Source organism: Alligator mississippiensis, chromosome 15 (assembly GCF_030867095.1).
Source record: "Alligator mississippiensis isolate rAllMis1 chromosome 15, rAllMis1, whole genome shotgun sequence".
In the NCBI taxonomy this organism is placed as follows: Eukaryota; Metazoa; Chordata; order Crocodylia; family Alligatoridae; genus Alligator; species Alligator mississippiensis.
In genome coordinates, this window is record NC_081838.1 from 14,140,371 (window position 1) to 14,162,238 (window position 21,868).

General features: G+C 46.1%; 1 long non-coding RNA gene across 1 annotated transcript; it reads left to right on the top strand.

Annotated features, from left to right (window-relative positions):
* The first annotated feature begins 18,469 nt into the window (after nt 1–18,469).
* LOC132245687 (uncharacterized) lies at nt 18,470–20,976 on the top strand. The gene is made up of 2 exons (XR_009457389.1): nt 18,470–18,505; nt 20,104–20,976. It is a non-coding gene; the product is annotated as an uncharacterized LOC132245687 (long non-coding RNA).
* The last annotated feature ends 892 nt before the right edge of the window (nt 20,977–21,868 follow it).

Sequence of the window (21,868 nt, forward strand, 5' to 3'; positions counted from 1 at the left end):
TTGCAATCCACTGTAGACCCCTGGACACAGCCACAGTGGTGTCAAAGGGCTTTGGTGTTGTTACATCTCAGCTCTGTGTTCTTGGGCAACCCTGGCACAGGATGCAGTCTGTCTGACTCACAAAGGACTCACCCCCCTCCCTCCCCTCCTCTACCTAAACGAAACTGATTAAGATGCAGTGAGAGACGCACCTAAAACTCTCCAGATAAAGGCAATAAGAGTGAAACAACTGCCCTAGGTCTCATTTACATCCGAGATGGAACCAGATGACCATTCATTTACAGGAGAGATGGAGAACAGAAAGCCTGAAGCAGAGACTGCAGTGAATTCTGGGACCAGAGAAGCAGGAGAGCGCTGCATGATGGGGAATCTGTGCTTCCAATGTTAATCAACCCATGTTCACACACACCCAGCTCAGCATTTATCAGACCAGTTCTAATCTGGATTTACTAAGGACTTCTCCCCGCCCCCCCAGACACACACACAGCTCTAAGTTTAATAGGCATCTCGGGCCGTACATTCCCCTGTCCCACTATGGGAGGCCTATTTAAACTTGATTGACTAAAACTCGGTTGCCGGGTTAGGGAATGCTGAGGCAAGAGACCGAGTCAGAGGGGGTATGGGCAACATTTGAACAATGGTTAAGGGTTCATCACAGCATCCAGCCTGCTGGAGCCCTAATCCCAGATGTTGTCATATCTTTCCCGAGACGACTGGTGGGAGTCCTCTCCACAAAAGGTTCTAAGCACCCCAATAATTGCTTTAAGTCTGTTAAAAGAGTATAATAAGATCTGGAAAAGTCATGCTAAGCTGAGGCTTGTGCACAACAAGTAAAAATCCAAAATCCTGATGCTAAAAGCTATCTATTGTTCCTGAAGAAACCATGAGCTATCCCATCAGTATATCTGCCATCCATAGGAATCTCAAGCTGGCTCCCAAGTATTTGGGTTACTCCCTAATCTTAAGTGTTCCCTGATTATCAATCAGTTTCCTGAGATGGTCCAAACCAGATAACCCCTTGTCAATAGAAAAGACAATGATTTACACTACTGAGGGTGCTTCAAAGCAGCTCAACTGAGGGTATAAAAATCTGTAAGTGTGTGTGCTGAAGAAAAAAAAAAAAGAAAGAAAAAGAAGAAGCAGGAGGAAAGAGGGAGAAAAGAAAAGAAGAAGAAAACTCCTGTGCTGACACCATCCCCTGTCATTCTTGGGATGCTGGAAGAACAGATTGTCTCTCTCTTCAAGGACTGTGCTACAGACTGTGCCTGTCAGCTTTGCAGCCTGAGTACCGTGGACTCGGTGAGATTCCCAGCGTTCTCTCTCTTCTGTCTAGGCATAAACTTCTGAACCTGAACTGTATCAGTTAAGCTTGAGCTAAGTTTCCCCAAATAGTTAGTGAAACCAGAGTAGTATTGTCATTGTTTGTGTTTGTTTTTCTTTTGCATGTCTCTTACTACTAGTACTATTATATATTTCATATGCTTAGCAATAAATAACTTTTATAGGCAAACTGGTAGTAATTGGGTATATTTTTCCTTCTCTGCTTCTTTTTCCTCCCGTGCTCTGCAGCAACGCTTCTTTTACCTATGCTAAAGATCCCTGTGAAGCCTAAATTATTGTGGGGTCTGGTCATCAAGAGGCCAAAGATTGGGACGTGCTGAGTTTGAAACACATAAAGGGATCAGCTTGTCTAGGCTGATCGACCCAGTTTGACTCAGACGTGCCCTTATGAACTGAATGCTGGCCCATGAGGGTGTCAGCTGGACACCCAGCCGGATTCAGAGGGATTCTGTTTACCTGTGTGCTTGTGTCTGACTGCATTTTACTGTTGCTCTTATGAACTGATTCTTGGCATATGAGGGTGTCAGCCTGTCCATGCTGATCAGCCCGGCCAGGTCAGGCGTGTCACGTTAATTTGTGTGTGTTTGTGTGTATGACTGATTTGGTGACTGGAGGAACCCAGTCCCATTGAGATTGAGTCCTGCAAGATCGCTCCACTGGGGGTGAGGGCTTGCAGAAGGGAGAGATACAGCTCCATATAGTAACACAAGCAGCACATTGACAGAATCACCAAGACCCTAGAACCTATCTTTTAATAAATGAGCACACCTCAAAGTAATGGGCAAATTTGGTAACAGTGTCAACAGGACAGAGATGGTCTTTTATTCTTTGCTGCTAACTAGAAACTTGGTTACACAAACTGTATCATGGAGAAGTGGCTGATTCTCCTCCATACATGGCGCTTTGCCTCATGTGATACTATTCAGGGAGAAAAGAAGTGAATAGATAGATGGAAACAGTTTGGTAGTAAAATCAGCAGCAGCAAAGAAAGAAATTCACCTTGTAGAAATGGGCCAGGCGTAGAATACTGGTTGTGGCCCTATTGGCAAACCTTGGGAATATTTGCTGTCTCCTCTGTATCCCTTTTGTGTCTGTACACTCAATTTCTTCTGTGCATTAAAATCCCTCTGCAGGATAATATTTGCCTCCTGGGTTTCTTTCCCCTCCATTCCTTATTTGAAAATGTGCTGGTGAAATGCCCTCCTCTGCAGAGCCCCGCACCCAGCATGACTCAATTCCCACTGAAGGACTCCACAGACATGAAAATCATCCCTGGAACATGTCTGTGTGCCCTCTTCTTTCCTCCTACCCCAGACGGGGTGTTTGTTATTCTTTCTCATATAGAGCACCCATCCTTTTCAGTCACAGCTCCATGACTGATAATACTGCACTTTCTACTTTCCAGAAATATCATAGCAGCACTGAAATCTCTCCAGCCCTTTCTTCCTCAAGTATTGAAAAGAGAGAGGAGCCTCAGGATTTGCTCCCAGTCATTCCAACCTACAACCTGATTTCCTCAAAACATGTCCACATTGAGAAAAATCAATTGTAATTAGAACTCATAGAATCATAGCCAAGGAGGGTGGGAAGGGACCTCAGGAGGTCACATCTAGTCCTACCCCCTACTCAAAGCAGCACCACCCCAAAATAGATTATCCCTGCCAAAGCTTTTTCTTGATGCGTTTTGGAAACCCGCAAGGATGGAGCTTCCATCCCCGCTCTGGGGAGCCTGCTCCAGTGTGTTACTACCCTCCTAGTGAGAAAGTTCTTTCTAAAATCTAACCTAAACTTCCTTTGCTGCCACCTAAGACCATTGCTCCTTGTTGTCATCTGCCACCTCTGAGAATAGCCTAGCTCCATCCTCTTTCGAACTACCCGTCATGTAGTTGAAGACTGCTATTACGTCTCCTCTCAGTCTCCTCTTCTCTAAAAGAAATAAGCCCAGGTCCCTGAGTCTTTCCCCACAAGACTCCAGATGTGGCCTTGTGGGCACTATACCCAGCAGGGCACGGGTGCTGAATTTTAAGAAAGGTAACTGGTGAGTCTGACCCTGGATGAGATGAAGGGTGTTTGGTGAGTGTCTCATGTCCGGGGAGCGATTGGAGGTGGGTGTGTATCTCAGAAGGAGCAAGACTCCCTGGTGAGCCCTCTGGGACTGCAGCCGTAGACCAGGACCGGTGCTGGTGGGCAGCACTCTTGCGGTAACGTGTCACCCATTGCCTGGACGGAAGGAGAGGGAGTTCCCTGGAGAGGGGTAAATATCCTGGGTACGCGGGTTGGGGAACCTGTGCCCTTCTCATTGTAAGCACAGTCCGAAGGCCTGTCTCAGTGAGGCGCTCTGTGTCTGTGCCAGTGTCACGTGCAGCATCGTCCACAACTCCAAACTGAGGATCTGCATTCTGTTCATTTCTGTTCTGCCCTCTCTCTCTCACTGATTTCTTACTTATCAGTGTAAATAGTCATGTAATTCTTGTAAGTATTGTTGTTGTCTGCTATCACTGATACACGCCTGTGCTTTCCAGTCTAATTAAAATGTCTACTCACTTGTTTTTGAGGTGGGGTAGCGCTGGGCTGCAAGCAGACACCTTACATAGAGTTGCCTGCCACCTTAAAAATGGTTTCCCTGGGCTGGGTTGTGAGAGGAGTGATGTCCTCATTTGCTTAATTAAATGTCCAGTGTCTGGTCTGCAGGCTTTCCCTGATTTCTGGAGATTGTATTTTGCTTTTGGTTTGCCTGATTTCAGACTCTCTTTGTGTGCTCCACGTCTTACTCCTGTGAAATATTATGCTTCATATGTATCTCTTGTGTTTGGTTTCTGTTTATCAGTCCTGTCCCTTGTTTCTAAAACACCATCTTGCACATCATTTTCCCAACAGGGATCTCTGATTTTGGGCATTTCCAGGTTTTAGTGCCTGACTTCATACAGCCTGCCTGCATCTACATGTGACACTGACTGCACACTTCTTACTGCGAAGTCTATAAGTACTTGTTTTAATAAGTACTAAATGACTGTGTAAAAACCAGAGTTACTGAGCAGTAGCATCAGCAAATGGTTTTGTGTGACACTGAGTGCACAGTAGTTTGTTCCTACTGCATCACGCTTCCTGCCCCACGATGCTGCTGCGCAGTTGTAATGAGCTCCCATGCAATCAATGTCTCTTGTAGACACCGCTCCTCAGGAGTATTTAGCAACTGTCAAGTTTATAAATCAGGAGCTTTGCGTGCCCATTATTTCACACCTGTGAGCCTTTATCATTAAACCTATTTTCCTAATATATTTGCCTGCAATAGTGGGAAATGGATTTTAGTGACCAGATGTCCCCATGCCCTATGTTCCCAGATAGTCAGAAGTTTATGCATCATCAGTGTATGCACCTACACGAGATGCTAAATGCACAATAGATTAATTCTCCTGTGCATTAACACATCCCAGGAAAAGCTGTGCTAATGGGCTAATGTACAGTAGAATTAGTCTACTGCACATGATCTAGACAAAAAGGGATTGTGCTGGTGATAATCTCCAGATGCTAAAATTAACGTGCCGTAATTATGGTGCATTAATGCACATGTAGAGACTTCAAGTTTGCCTTTAATTCAGCTGCTTTAAACTTATTGTTGACAACTCTATCCTGAATCTGAACGGAGAGTGATCTGTAGAGAAAGAATAATGCCGTAAGGGATGTAATTCTCCTGCTTCCGGACCTTACCCATTAAGAAGGCTAAAACTAGCTTTGTACCACTGGGGAGAAATTTCATTTAGACTCACCATAATTATCCCATAATTAAAATCTGCAGGGCATTTTACACCATTGTCTCAAGCAGAAGGCATGAGCACTTTTAGGGTTACAGAACATGTATTTTACAAGACATTACAGCACCTTGACTCCCATTAATGTGTGACTGGAGTTAATGAGTACCGTGTCTCATGTCCATAATCTGTCTGGTACGGGTAGACGTGTGTCGGGTAGTCACTGAGTATGGGCGTGTGCCCTTACATCCAGTTGACATTCACTGGTCTGCTCCAGGGCACCGCAACCCTTGGTCAGTCTAGATGGGGCTCTTACTCTCTCTCGCTTCACACATTTTCTTTTTCTTTCTATCATGGCCGCGCCTGGTTTAGTTGGCGGCCCACGGTGATCAATCGGCACTTTCAAAAATAAACAAACAAGCAACCGGGGAGCATCCGCCTCTCTTACCTTACTCTTTTTCTCTCTCCTTTTTCTTTTCGTTCTCCTTCTTCTCTTCTTTCACTCTTTTAGCACAGGCGCCCTGGAGCCTCTGAGATCTGATCGGGCTCTTACTCTGCTCCCAGGAATGTCAGTCTCGGTTTGAGCTCTCCCAGCCTCCATCCTGACTGCTGTCTTCCATCATTCCTTTCCCTGGTGTCCTGGCTCTGCCCATGGCCCCCAGATCTTGCCTGAGCAATGGACTTGCAATGCCTCACATGATAAGGTGATAAAGCAGTGCTGGGGTGCACCAGGAGCTCCCACCATAGCATGGAGGTCCTATTTTGTTCGGGTCCATGCCCATGGCTGAGGGAACATCCTAGGTGAGTAGCTTTCAATCCGTCAGGAGGTGTAATAGAAGAGTGGAGGAGAACATGACAGATATTCTACGTATAGGTTCGCTGCTAGTGACTTTATGGTGCAGATGCAACATGATTTCTGTTTAGGGTGTACTTATTCCAAAGACCTGAAAGCATGTGCAGCAAGATTAGCTTGCATATTCATATTATGACATAAACTAGCAATGCAAAGGTTCTGAAAGAGAGAAAGTGTGAGATCATGGATATGCTAGAGCTGGGGCTACTAAGGCCTTTGATAAGTCCTTGGGCCAGCTCTCTAGTACTTGTCCACAAGCAGGATGGGACCATCAGGTTCTGTGTGGACGAAAAGAAGCTAAATGCTGTCACCACTGCCGATGTTTACCCAGTGCCCAGGATGGACACTCTGCTTGGGACCCCTGGTCTGAGCCAAGTGCATCTGTACTCTGGATTTATCGAAGGGGCCCTGGCAGATGGCACTGGATGTGGATGCCATGGCCAAAGTCTACCACACCTTTGGGACTGTGTGAGTTCACTGCTTTACATTTTGCTATGAACAATTCTCCTGCTTCTTGTCAAAGACTGATTCATAACTTGCTACAAGGATGTAAGCAGTGAGCAGTGGCCTACATCGATGATGTTGCCATCTTCAGTCAAGACTTTGAATCACACCTGATTCATTTAACAATGGTGTTAAACAAATTGACATTGCAGGTTTGCAGATCAGCTCTGCTTAGCTTGGATTTCTCATAATATTGACATGCTTTGACCAAACCAGGGTGGCAATGGCTGGAGAGATTTGAGGGCTGGCATTATCTTTCTGGAATGTGGAGAGCGCAGTAGTAACAGTGCCAGCTGAAGCCACAGCTGAAAAGGACCAGGTGCTCTATAGGAGAAAAAATAGCAAGCACCCCATCTGGGGTAGGAGGAAAGCCCAGGGCAAATAGACAAGTTCCAGGGCTGATATTCATCTAAGTGTAACACTTGAGTTGGGATTGAGTTATGAGGGGCACTGGGTTCTGCACAGGAGGGAGTTTCACCAACAGCTTTCAAATAAGGAATGGAGGGGGAAAAAGACTGCAGAAGGCAAATATTATGCTTCAGAGTAATTTTAATGCACAGAAGAAGTTTAGTATACAGACACAGAAGGGATACAGGGGAGAGAGCAAATATCTCCAAGGATTACCAAAGGGCCACAATCGGGATTAAATGTGTGACCCATTTTCTACAAGGTGTGCTTCTTTCTTTAGGGCACCTGACTTTTACTACCAAGCTGTTTCCGTCTATTTAATTACTACTTTTCTCCCGGAATAATGTAAGCATCATGTAAGGAGGAGAATAAAGAGTGATGCGGTGTTTGTAGTAAATTCTTCAGTTAGAAGCAAAAGATAACAAAGCTTTTTTTTCTGTTGATACTAAAACCCTTCTATACCCTTCTACCCTTCTACAAGTAGTAATCAATGGGTCGCTATCTAGTTGGCCTCCGGTATGAAGTGGGGTGTCCCAGGGGTTGGGGCTGAGGCCAGTTTTGTTCAGTGTCTTCATCAGTGAGCTGGAAGATGGGATGCAGTGCACCCTCAGCAGGCTTGCAACTGACAGCAAGCTGAGGGGAGTAGTAGAGACCCTGGAGGGCAGGGGTAGGATACAGAGTGAGCTAGACAAATTGGAGGATCGGTCGAAAAGGAGTCTCATGAGGTTCAGCAAGGACAAGTGCAAAGACCTTCACATAGGATGGAACAATCCCACGGGACAGGCTGGGGGCTGACTGGCTGGGCAGCAGCTCTGCAGAAAGGGACCTGGGGGTGACAGTGGATAAGATGACAAGGAGTGTGCCCTTCCTGCCATGAAGTCTAACAGCATCCTGGGCTGTATTGGTAAGAGTGTTGTTGCCACTAGGACATGGGAAGTGATTCTTCCCCTGTATTGAACACTGGTGAGGTTTGTGGAGAAATCACCCCCTAGTCTGCCTCACTGCTGTATCAGACAGCCCAACCTCACCCCTGTGTGCCCTGCCTACCTGACTGGCTGGGCTATAAAAATCCCAGTGGGAGGGGGAACCTGATCCTCTGTTGTCTCAGGTTCCTGCCACTGCAGGTCGTGTGAGTACGCCTCTTACTTGGTCCAGCTGATGCCATTTTGAAGCACAGGGCTGCTTCTGGTGGTAACAGTGATGGGGTTGCAGTAGGTATATAAGAGGGTCTCTCAATGAGAAAGGAGGAAGACATGTTTTGCAACACAGCCAACAAGCCAAGCAGCCTCCAGAGAAAGAGCTTGGTGAGACTCTGGATGTAGTTGTGAATAACTTACTTGGATTTTAGCTTGTAACTGAGGATGATGTGGTCCAGAAGCATATCAAAAGGCTACTGAGCCACTTCTGATTGCTCAAGGTTTTTTTGTTTTGATACTTGTCTGACTTGTACCCCTCCCCATGCCTACGCTCTCCAATCAATAAAGCTATCCATTATAGCAAGCCTTGCTGTACCTGCTTGAGAGGGATTAGGTAAGCCTTTTGGCTCCATTGCTCAGTTGACTAAGGGAAGCTACTGTTAATACTTCAGGCTATAAGCAGCACCCAGATACAAGGTCTATGTGGCCTGTGTATCCCTGGCGGCACAGAGCCCTAACAAAGACCAGATCCTGGGTGGTGCCAGTGTTTACCCCAGGCTTGGGGGTGTGCTCCAGTATGGGGGTTGGGGAGGTGTAGGCTCCACTGTTTTCATCGGGTGCAGTGAGGTGGGTGGCTCAGTGCATGATCACCCCCTACTGGCCAACCACAAAGCCACATCTGGAGTTCCGGGTTCAGTTTTGGGCCCCCCACTACAAAAAGGTTGTGGACAAGTTGGAGAGAGTCCAGAGGAGGTCAACAAAAATGGTTCAGGGTCTGGAGGACATGACTTGTTCAGAAAGACTGAGGGAACTGGGCTTATTTCGTTTAGAGAAGAGAAGACTGAGAGGAGATTTAATAGCCATCTTCAAGTACATGAAGGGCAGTTTGAAAGAGGATGGAGCTAGGCTATTCTTAGTGGTGGCAGATGACAGAACAAGGAGCAATGGTCTCAGGTTACAACAAGGGAAGTTTAGGTTAGATTTTAGGAAGAACTTTCTCACTAGGAGGGTACTAACACACTGGAGCAGGCTCCCCAGAGCGGGGATGGAAGCTCCATCCTGGGGGTTTCCAAAACCCAGCTAGACAAAGCTTTGGATGCGATAATCTACCTTGGGGTGGTCCTGCTTTGAGTAGGAGGTAGGACTAGTTGTGACCTCCTGAGGTCCCTTCCCCCCCTTCTTGTTGATAATTCTATGATTCTATGAATTCTAATTAGGATTGATTTGTCTTAACTTGGACATGTTTTGAGCAAACCAGGTTGGAGGGTCCTCTGTCTTTTAAATAGTAGAGGAGGAAAGGCCTGGACAAATTTGAGGACCAGCAATATGTTTCCGGATAGTAGAAAGCGCAGACTTATCAATCATAGAGCCCTGGCTGAGAAGGAGCATGGTCTCTATATGAGGAAGAATAGCAAACACCTCATCTAGGTTTGGAGGAAAGACTAGGGAACACAGACATGTTCCCGGGCTGATTTTCATTTCTGTGTAGCATTTCAGTAGGAACTGAGTCATGCTGGGTTCTGGACCCTGCACAGAGGGAATTTCACCAGCACATTTGCAAAGAAGGAATGGAGGGGAAAAACACAGGAGGCAAATATTATGCTGCAGAGTAATCTTAACGAAAAGAAGAAATTAAGTATACAGACATGAAAGGGATGCAGAGGAGAGAGAAAATATTCCCAAAGTTTTCCAAGAGGGCCATAACTGGGATTCTACGCCCATTTGTAGAAGGTTTGCTTCTTTCTTGTAGCTGCTGACTTTTACTAGCATGCTGTTTCCATCTATCTATTCACTATGTTTATCTCTGAATAATGTCACATGAGGCAAAGCACTAGGTAAGGAGGAGAATCAGCAGCTTCTCCATGATGCAGTCTTTGTAGCCAAGTTTCTAGTTAGAAGCAAAAGATGAAACAGCATCTCTTTCCTCTGGAAACCAAAACCCTTTGACACCACTGCAGCTATGTCAAGTGATCTGCAGTAGATTGCAAGTGGGCTCTAGGGAGGCAGAGGCTTTCTTTTATATGACAACAGAGCATGAAGAGGCAGTAATGCTGGGCAGCACGGACAATTCAAAGTTCCTAGAGTGAGAGTGAGAAAGCAAAGTGTAGGAACCATATGGATGGGGGAGGGAGTCTTCCAGAAATGCAGAGCCCTCGCAATGCCGGTGCTGAGTGCTTAGCACTGATAAAAGCCATGTCCTTCGGATGAGCCGTGAATCTGTATCTTGCTTTTCATGACTTTGTTCCTCCCAGCGCGGTGGATGTTTGAGCTGGAATTAGCATGGCCACCACCTTACAGAGCTGTTCCTAACGGCGACACTGGGGCCTGGATAACAGCACCAACCACACCAAACTAGCCTTCTGCATTGGTCATAGCAACAACACAGATATTGCCTTCGACGGTCAACAAAAGTTAGACTGTCCCTGGTAAGACAGGTCTTCTATCATGTCCAGGCTGACAAACATCTTGCTGCGCTGATGGTGATTCTGAAACACAAGAGAGCACAGGAAACACGACACATCCGCAGTTCTGACTGAATCAAGGGTTAAAACCCGAGTGCGACTCTCAGGGAAATCTGGTAGGGACCTGGAGATTGGGGGATGGCGCAGGGAAATGCTGACCTCATCTGTCCTTTTTGGCCTGTGTTGCTGCTCCCCTTCCTCCACTTCCTATCTTTGCTCCACTTGCCCTCAGCCTCTGCCCTAAACAACAGCTTCAAAATCTTCTCACTTTCTTTGCCTGCAAAATGCTGCAGGGAATCACCCCACTTGGGGAGAGCGGTGGGATGTCAGTTTGCTCTCTCTCTCCCAGGTTTTCCTATGGCTGAACATGTTGCCTGCTTTAGTTTGGACGGACTTGAATCTCTTTGTTTGAGAAAAGGGGAAGCTGGACCTAACCCAGGATTTTGATTGTCACTCCTGACTCGGCACACCTACATCTTGCACAGGACATGGCACAGCATCGCCACACCTTTTAAATTGGCCATTAGTGTTCCAAATGCCCTTGAAATGCCAAACCTTTTGGCTCCCTAATGACTGCCACTCACCCTCTGCAGCAAAAGAAACAAAGAGAAGGGGGAGACCATGAGCAATGCAGAACGTGCAGTGCAGTTAGAGTCAAGCCTTATTCATGGCTGCAATGACAGACGTAGAAAGGCCAAATTACAAACAGTGATGGATCAGGGATGTGATGACCAAATCCCTCTGCTTCTGGTCACATGTTGGGTCCCAGCTCTCCTTCTCTGTCCCTTGCTCCAGTCCCCTTAAGCTGCTCTGCTGCCCAGGCCCTTTCCAGCCCCCTTCTCCTCGAAGCACTTACTGAAAGTGGGGAAGCCAGCCCTTGTTATGGGGAAGAGTGCCACTTCCCATCAATTCTGGAAAACATGTCATGCAAGCTGGGGTAGGGACATGTTAGTAAAATTCTTAGTCATTGACCGCCTGTGAGCCAGTAAGTTTGCTACTGAATACATGGAAATAAAAGCTCTTATGGCATGAAAACACCAAAACCAGCTGCCAGTTTCAAACGAATTTCAATAACTCTAAGCAGCTGAAAAGCTGCAGCTGATGTTTCCCATCGCACACACAAAACACCAATCAATCAGAAGAGCAATGCTGTTCATCTTTTGTCCTGTCCCCAATAATGCCAAGTAGCACTTGCTTCTGAAAGCAGGAAGAAAACTCGGAAAGGATGCACTGTGCAATTTCTTCTGTACACAACTAAGCTAAAAGCTGGGTGTGAAGTTTGCCAATCTCAATGATTCAAACCCCCAATCCTTAGTGAAAAATAATAACAAGCATCCCAGACTCCCATGTGTCTGTCAGATTCCTGCCTTTTCTTTGAAAGCTTCTACAGTTCTTTAGTACCCCTTAATGTCCTACAATATCACAGAGTAGATATGCAAGTGTGATGGGCTGGCTGGTAGTGACCTAGTCCAGGGGCTTTGAAAGGGCAAAAGATGATTGGAGAACTTGGGATTCCCTTTCCTCACCAATCGGGGAATGATTTGGCTGAGGGGTTTTGAAGGAGTAAAAGATGATTGGAGGACTTGGGATTCCCTTTCCTCACCAATCTGGTAATGATTTGGCCGAGGGGTTTTGAAGGAGTAAAAGATGATTGGAGGACTTGGGATTCCCTTTCCTCACAAATCAGGCCCCAGAGAATCACCCTCCATGTCCCCTGATTGGCCCTGTGGGTCACCTGGAGGCGGATAAAAGGGGCAGCGTGGCTGACTCAGAGAAGAGACCAGTGAGGGACAACAAGGAAGGAGGTAGCAAGAGCTAAGCCAGCAGGGTGGGAGCAGTTGCCCCAGAAGAGCCTGAAGCAGTGGGACCTGCAGGCAGCACCAGGGTCCTCAGCAGCACGGCATGTGGCAAGCAGGAGAGGCTCCCCAATAGGATTCAGGATCCCCTACGAGAGGCTGTGGCCAGCAGGAGAGGCTCCCCAGCTCCAGCAAGATCTGAGCAGTGACTCGAGAAGTTCCAGTGATAGCTGAAATTATGCCTGTGTGATAAAGGATCTTGATGAAGGCTCTCTGAAGATTAGACTAAGGGTTATTTTTGAATTTGTTTAGCTATTCAGCTATATGTTGTTGCTAAAACCCTAATTAAAGTTTAAGATGTAGTGAGGCCTTTTATAAAGTAAGGCCTAGTAAATTTAGCAAAGCCTTGAAGTAGTAAGGCCCTGTGGCATAGTTAAAATTACCTTATCAAAGAAATGCAAGGCTTGTACTGCTATTGGTCAGTCTAAGGACAGTTTAAGTAACAGGAATCTGAGTGGTTGTACGTTATCACAACCATTCAGAAGCTTTAAATTGGCTGGAATTCCTGGAAACCATTCAGAAGGAAGATACAGCTCTGTGAAAAGGATTAGTTAGCTGTTGCCTGGATCAGTGGGCCTGTGGACCTCGAGGAGCCCAAGGACTGCATTCCAGGGTCCTTCCCGGTACCCTTCGGACAGCGCTGTTTGGGGATGCCTGACTTCGCTGAACTTTGTGGAAAGAGAAGCTTGCTGTGTATCGGGCATCAGAGGGGACTGCTGATAAGCTGCCAACACAATTTGCTTTTGTCTGTTATTGTCTGTCTTGTTACGACACGTAGTTGTGTTATTCTTAAGTCAATAAACCTTATTACCTTTCTACCCCCAACCATACTCTCAATCCCAAAGCATCTGCAGGCAGCTGGGACAGTTCCCAGCTCTGCTTCCAGCTCCTCCAACCAGAGGCCAGCCAGGTTGACGTGATGCTCCAAAAGGTCAAGACCCCTAGTACCTTAAAACTCTACCAACACTGTTGGCTATGTAGCATAGTTTCTGCTTACCATGTGGGAGATCAGAGTTTAAGTCCCAGCATTGGTCCCTTGGGTTGAGTGAGCTGACAGGGAAGACATTCTTCTTGCAGCGGAAAGGGGCCATTGTGTTTTCCCCCTTTCTCCCCCTCCAGGTTCCTAGGCCCTATATTCCTTGTAATTTGACATTTTGGTTTTTGTGCCTTTTGTATTTCCAGTAATATCAACCAGTATTGTTTGTTCTGCTGTTTGTGTTTTACAGTTTGGTTAACCCTGTCTTTTGTCAACTGGATGAATATGTCTATGATTGTAAGTGTCTAACCTTTGTTGAATCCTGCCCCTTTGGGGCATTGTAGTGTCCCCTATACCCCCCTGGTTTATACTGGTTATGTTCCCAGTATTGTTCACTCACTAAAAGGTATATGCTTAAGTCCCCATTGGTGGTCTTTCTCTGCTCTGTTGGGGGAGGAGAGTCCCTACACCTCCCACAGTGCTTGTGCACCTGCTTTGATCCATTCAATTGGAGAGGGGGTACCTCTTGGAGTACCACCCGGGTTACATAAGATTCAGTCCTAAGGTTAAATCATTGTTTAACACAGAATCCCCATGGTTAAAAAGAGATTGAGTTGGATCAGACTTACCTGTTTTTCTACAGGGAGTAAAACATGAGAAGCGAGTAGAAGGCACTGGTTAGAAAGCCCTTTTATACAGCTTCTGAAACTACCTGGTGCACCAGAAACACCCTTTTGTGTTTATCAGATGCAAAAAGTTCTGTTGTGGATGACACACCTTTAGTTGAAATAATTCTTTTCCTTGTTTTTTTCTGATTTGTATCTGTTGTCAGCTTCCTGGTAATCCACATGCACATTCCACATTTTTTTCAATTCAAAACATTTCTGGACCAACTACAACATTCCTGATCTTATGGAGAAGACTTCACTGAGCTGTCACTGGGAGGGGAGGGTCAAACTTGCTGACACTCAAATTTTCCTTTCTGGGGGAAACTTTTCCACATTTTGAACTTAGCATTGAGCTTGATTCAGAACAGAAGCACATAGTTTCACCACTTACCACAAAGGTAGAGCTAACCAGCTGTTTTCTAACTATTTGGACATTTAAATCTTAGAGAAGATTTCCAAAAAATAATTTTGTCTTGTGACTAATAGTGCCGAGGACCCAAAGCACTAAAAGGAAGGAGGAAATGGAAGGAGTGTCCCAGGACTCCCTACACACACAAAAAGTGTTAAGGTCACTCAGATGTTGGGTTGGACCTTAGTTCGATGCTGGGTTGTACCTGGGTTTTCACTTTCCCCGTCCCCTCTTCTGACATGCCCAATGCACTCAAATTTTACACAAGACACTTCAACTCTATCCCCCAAAGCCAGCAGAGATTAAGTGTTCATGTTCCTGGAGGAACTAATGGCATGCTTTAAGGTGAACAGGACTTTCCCAATGAGGATTTAATTTTTAGGAACTGTCAACTGCAGAGGATAGGCGGACATTTTTCATTTGAGCAACATGGGACATCTTATAAGAAAGCTTTCCATTTTGTACTGTCTACTGAACTTGACATGTCCACTAGCTCTAAGAAACTTCTGGACTTGCTCTTTCCTCAGCAGTATTCTCCTCTTTCTGCACAAAGAAAGAAAACTGAAAGAAGATGGCAACATGATGTACTTGGTCACTGGTTACTTCAGAAGGTGACTCAGAAGAAGCTCGACCCAAAAAAACATGAGATATGAAAGACAAACGTAGGCATGGCTCTCAAAAAATTATACTCTTGTTCATGACACATGTCAAAGTCCAAAATGCCGAACCTACTTTAATCAAGCAAAGCATTATTGATATTTTGCAAGACAATGTTACGGGGCTTACTCAGTCAGTTGCTGGTTGCACACGGAGCTGTAAGGACTATCAACTTACATTGTCACTCACTGACAATAGTGTGCCCTTCCCTTCAATGTGCCACCTCTTAGTTCTACAGAAAATAAAGATGAGAGCAGCCACAGTGCATATTCTAATGTTCTCAGGATTTAGGAAATCAAAGCACTTCATTAACTGTCATTAAAGCAGTTCCAGGGGAAAATTGTTACATTCCAACAAAGTTCCCATTTGCCTACTGGAAGACACCCCGGCATGTAGCAATAGAGTCTCTGGAAATGCAGATGAGGCTCACTCCTTTGTTAGCCTTAACTAGGTCAAGAGTTATTATAGCATTACATTTTTGAGGTTTTTAATTTGCATTTAAAAACCAGAACCAGGTTCCTCTCCCTTTTTGTGAAAAAAAGTCTTTTAAATTTCATACGGCAGATCTGCTGGTGGTTACACTTAACACAGCAATCAAGTTCTAGGACAAGAGAAAAAGGTGAAAGACTTTTCTCCTTTCTGAAATAAAAAGAAAACTTTGTTGGGGTGTTGTTGTGTGAGAGGGTGGGAAGCTGTTTGCCAAACATGGCTCCTACCACACGCCAAGTCTGGGCAGTGTTCAGATTAGCTCAGTCATCTCAACACACTTCACCTCAGTAAGAACACAAGAAATGCCACGCGGGACAGATCCTGGGTCCATCCAGAAGGTCACAAGCCTCTTACAGCGGCGGGGGGCATGTGAAGCAGGAGAATATTTAGGGAGAACATAACCACACTGTCCTCTCCCCTGCCCCTCTCCTTCCACAGCTTCCAGAAAACCAGGAATGAGTTTTTTCTCTCTCACTTCCTTGCATATCTACGTAGGCTTTGTGTTATAACATCTGAAGATGCAAACAAGTGTCTGGGCTTGGCGTGGATAAAGTGGCCGACTTTCACTACTTACAGCTTGAAGATCGCAACTCAAAGCTGTCATAAGACCCCGTGCTTCCTTTTTTCCTGAAACTGCCCCCAGCCATCGCCAGCAGGCAGCTCAGGATTAGGCTTCTGCCATGAATCCTGATTCTGCCACACCAGTGAAATCACTGAAGATCAATAAAGACCTGAATTTAATGAATTGACACGAGGAGAAATTCAGCCCAGAGAGGGGGAAAGGGCAAAGCTAAGTCACTAAAGTCCCTGTAGGTTTTTCTTTTTTCTTTTTCTTTCAAGTGGGGTTCGCTACCCCTTGAGGCATTTGAAATCCTTCCACCAGTCACAAGGTGTCATCTAGCTTAGCTGACCATTAAATCAGAAAGTTCTGGGGGCTCATCTGAGCATAATAAATAAATGCTCCTTTCCCAATTTGAGTTTCAGACCCCCCCCGCCCCCCCGCATGTAAGACAATGGAGAAATTGGTCATCAGGGGGCTGTAGAGAGAGAGGGATGGGGGGAGAGAACAATATGGTTATATTTTGCTTCAATATTTTCCTCCTTAACATTCACTCTACCCCTGCAGGAGGCTTGTGACCTTTGGATGGACCTATGATCTGTCCCGTGTGGCATTTCTTGTGTTCTTAATGAGGTGAAGTGTGTTGAGATGATGGAGCTAATCTGAACCCTGACCAGACTTGATGCATGGGAGGAGCAACTAATGCAAGGAGCTTGCCACCCTTTTGCAGAACAACTCTCCAACAAAGTTTTCATTGAATTTGGGGAAGGAAAAGACTCTTTTCATCTCTCTCTTTCAAGTGCCCTGGAAGTTTACTGCTGAGCTAAGTGCTACCACCAGCAGATCAGGCCTTTGAACTCTTGAAGAAAATTGATTAGAGAAAAGAGAGAGAAACCTTCTCATTGATATTTAATGCAAATTAAAAAGCCCCAAATACCAAGGCTATAATAAGACATGACTTAATTAAGGCGTAAAAAATGGCATAAAAAATGAGTGAGCGTGATTTGTATTTTCAAAGTTTCTGCGTTGCTACATACAGGGGTGTCTTCCAGTAGGAGGGTTTGGACTTTGTAGTAATGCAATGATTTGCCTATGTAATGAGTGTTAATGAAGTGCTAGAATATCCACCCTGTTAGTAATTATCCTTATTTTCTGTGAAACTAAGCAGTGGGACTTTGAGAGGAAGGTCAAGTTCTTGCCAGTAAATGACTTCAGATATTTGATAGTCCTGGCTGCAACGTGTGCAGCCTGCATCCAACTGAGTGAGCCCTGTGAGATTGTATTGCAAGGTAACTTTAGCGCTTTGGACAACTCAATAAGGTTTGGCATGGTGGACTTTCAAATGTGTCAGAACAAGAATATAGTAATTTTAGTGCCATGGCCATTTGTGCCTTTCATATCTCTTGGATTTTTGGGTCAATCATCTTCTGAAATGAACAGTGACCAAATACATCACGTTGCAATCTCTTTGCTCTTCTCCTCCTTTGTGCAGGAAGAGGAGAATTCTGCTGAGGAAAAACCAGGTCTCAAAATTTCCGAGCTGCTAATCCAGATGTCAAACTGACAAGTTCAGTAGATAGCACAAAGTGGAAAGTTTTGTTACAGGAAACTGCAGGTTGCTCAAATGAAAAAAGCTCTACGACCCTTGTGCAGTAGTAAAATCTTAATGGGAAAGTTCTGCTTGCCTTAAAACATCTCATGATTCCCTCTAGGGATGTGAACACTTGATCAATGCAGGTGTTTTGAGGATGGAGTTGAAGTGTGTTGAGTGGAATATGAGTGCTGTGGGAATCTCAGAAAGGGGACAGGGCAGGTGAAAACCCTTCTCTAAGGTACAACCCAGCATCTGAGTGACTGAACACTTTCTGGGGGGGTGTTGAGCTATGGGACGCTCCTTCCTCTTCCTCCTTGAAGTGGTTTGGGACTTTTGTAGCACTATTAGAGCAAAACAAATTTATGGAAATGGTCTCTAGGATTAAATGTTTTGAACACACCCGGTTAGCTCTACCTTTGTGCTAAACTGTGAAAATATTAGCTTCTGTTCTGAATCAAGCTCAGTGCTAAGTTCAAGGTCCTAATAATTTCCTCTGAAAAAGGAAAAACTGAGTGTCAGCAAGTTTTACCCTCCCCTCCCAGTGTCACCTCTCTTAAACCATCTCAATAAGACCAAGAAAGTAGTTGGCCCGGCAATTTTTAGGATGGAAAAACATTGGCATGGGCATGTGGAATACCGGGAGGCAGAGGACAAACTAATAATCACCAGCAACACGGAAAACAATTTAATTTCAAGGTGTGACATCCACACCAGAAGATTTTGAAGCTGATAACCAAAACAAGGGTGTTTTCCATGCACCAGGAAGTTTAGGAAGCTGTATAAAAGGGTTTACAAACCAGTGCTCTTTACTCGCTTCTCCTGATTTACTCTCCCTGTAAGCCAGGTAAGTCCATTTGAACTCAATTACTTTTTAACTATTGGGATACTGTGTTAAACAGTCTTTAACATTAGGACTGAATCTTGCCTATATAATTTGCAATATTTTAGGATATTAAAGGGAACTAAGGAACTGCAGAATGGGATCAAAGGGAACTAATGGGAATTAAAGGGAACTAAAGAGTGAATGTTTGGGGGTTTGAATCATTGAGACAAACTTCATACTCGGCTTTTAACTCAGTTGTGCACAGAAGATACTCCACAGCACATCCTTTCCACGCTTTCTTCCTGTTCTCGGAAGCAAGTGCCACTTGGCATTATTGAGGACAGGAGAAAAGCTTAAGAGAATTGCTGTCCTGATGCACTGGGTTTTTGTGTGTGTGATTAGAAGTATCGGGTGCCATAAGACCTTCTTTTTCATGTATTCATTAGCAAACTTGTTGAATCACAGCGGGTGAATCGCTAAGAATTTTTCCCACATGTCCCCACCCTGGTCTGCATGAAACGTTTTTCACAATTGATGGGAAGTGGCACTCTTCCCCCAAAACAAGGCCTGTGTTTCCCAGTTTCAGTAAGTGCTTTGAGGAGAAGGAGGCTATAAAGGGGCTATACAGCAGAGCAGCCTAAGGGGACTGGAGCAAGGGACAGAGAAGAAGAATTGGGATCCAACATGTGACCAGAAGCAGAGGGATTTGGCCATAGCATCACTGATCCATGTCGTTTTCTAAGTTGGCCTTTCTACAGCTGTCACTGCAGTCATTGGTCAGGATTAACTTACTGCACCACACCTTCTGCGGTGCTCAGGATCTGTCCCTTGTTTTTGTTGCTTTTGTTGCAGTTGGTGGGTGGCAGGAGTTAGGGAGCCCACAGGTGAGGTTGGCATTTGAAGGGCATTGGGGACAATAATGACCAGAGTGAAAGAGGGACCAGCTGAGGTGACGCTGTGCCACATCTGGTGCAAAGTGTCAGTGTGCCCAATCAGAAGTGACAATCAAATCCTGAGTTAGGTGTCCATGGCCAGCTTAGCTCAAATGAAGAGACTCAAGCTCCTCCTGTGCAAACCAGGCAGCATGTTCTGCCAATGCAAAGCCAAGAAGAGCGGGAGCAATATCTGACATCTCACCCCTCTCCCCAACTGGGGTGATTCCCAGAAGCGCTGACTTTGTCTGGGATTTTGGGATCCATAATTGGACACTGTCTAAGGATGAATCCTTCCTGCAGTGCAACTAGTGTCAGAGGTGCAATCCACCTTTGCCCCCAGATCCCAGTGTCAATTGACAAAGAGGAAGACTTGGGTTCTGGGTCCTGAAGTGAATGCACATTCCCCACGTCCCAGGACTGTGCCGGCACCATTGGGCCAGGGGCCCAATGTGAGAAGGTTTTGAAGCTGTTGTATAGGGGAGAGGCTGAGGGCAAGTGGAGCAAAAAGGAAAGGAGAGCAGTGACACAGGCAGAAAGTGGGGATGTGGCCAGCATTTCCCTGCTCCCTCTCCCAGTCTCTGGGGCCCTACCAGATTTCCCTTTGAGTCACACCCACATTGTCACCCTTGATCCCATCAGAACTGCACACGTGTCATGTTTCCTCTGCTCCCTGCTGTGTTTCAGATTCGCCTCCAAAACAGCAAGATGTTTGACAGCCTGGACATGATCGAAGACCTGCATTACCCAGGCCAGTCTGACTGTCTTCCCTACCAGCGTAGAAGGCCACCATACACGTGTTGTTGCTATGACTGCTGGGGAAGGCTGGTTTGGAAAGGTTGCTGCTGGTCTGTACCCCCCTGGTGGTGTCGTCAGGGTGGCTCTGGAAAGGGCTGGCCATGCTAAATGCAGCTAGAATATCCACGAAAAGCAAGATACAGATTCACGACTGACCCGAAGGACTTGGCTTGGAGCAGTGCTAAACACTCAGCACCTCCGTTGCGATTGGTTTCACATTGCTAGAAGACTCCCCGCACGTACAAGTGTTTCCTACACTTTGCTTTCTCACTCTAGGAACTTTGAATTGTCTGTGCTGTCAAGCATTGAGACCTCTTCATGCTGTGCTGTCATTTAAAAGGAAGCCTCTGCTTCCTTAGAGTCCATATGCAATCCATTGCAGACCACATGACACAGCCACAGTTATTAGAAGGGTTTTTGTGTCAACGGGAAGGAGAAGCATGTCTATCCTTTGCTTCTAACTTGAAACTTGGCTGCAGAATCTGCATCATGGGGAAGCTACTTATTCCCCTCTTTACCTGGTGCTTTTCCTCATGTGACATTATTCCAGGAGAAAGGCAGTAAATAAAGAGATTGAAGCAGCTAGGTAGTCAAAGTCAGAAGCTGCAAAGAAAGAATCACACCTTGTACAAAATGGGCCATGTGTAGTATTCTGGTGGTGGCCCTTTGGCCAATCTTGGCAATATTTGCTCTCTCCTCTGGATCCATTCTGTGTCTGTATACTTCATTTCTTCTATGCATTAAAATTCCTCTGCAGCATAATATTTGCCTCCTGGTTTTTTTCCCATCCATTCCTAAAGATCAGACCTGGAACATGTCTGTGTGCCCTGTTCTTTCCCCCTACCCCAGATCGCGTCTTTGCTATTCTCTCTTATATAGAATACCTGGTCCTTTTCAGCTGGGACTCCATGACTGATACTTTTGCGCTTTCTACATTGCAGAAACATAATGCAGCACTCCAATCTCTCTAACTATTACCACCCTGGTTTGGTCAATATTAAGACAAATCCATGCTATGCAGCGCTGATCTGAAATCCTGCAATCTCCAGCAAGAAGGAGCTCAGGGCCTGTCTGCAAGCCTGTGTCTATCCAGGCCACAGGGCCCCGAAAAATTTTAGAAAATAAATATTCATGTGTCTTTGGTTCCTGTAAAAAATGACAGTAACCAGGGGCAGTAGGACCCAGGGGAAGCCCGGCGGGCTCCCACAATAGCAGCGCCTGCCCGGCCCTGCCCCCTCCAGCTGGAAGCCCATCAGGGGCTTCTGGCCTGGGACCATGTGGCCTCTTGGCTACACTGGCTTGGGAAACTCAGGTAAGGGAAGGGGGGAGGGCGGGGAGGACGGCGGTCAGGGAAAGAGCCTGGGGAATAGCGGGACGGGGGAAAAGAGGTCCCTCCCCGACCCTGTGGCTGGCCCTCCCTGCCTCTGCCTGCTCAGGACAGCCCTGCGCAGGCTGCAAATGGCTGCAACAGGGGGTGACACCCACGGGGCGGGTGAGGGGCCACTCTTCCCAGTGCTCAGCACCAGCTCGTTCCCTGCTGGGGAGCAGAGGGTCGGGGCTGCACGTTGCCCCCTGCCTGTACCACAGGGCTGGGGGGCACTGGGAGTGATTGGGTGCATGGGACAACTGGTGCCTCCTGAGTCTGGAGGGGTCA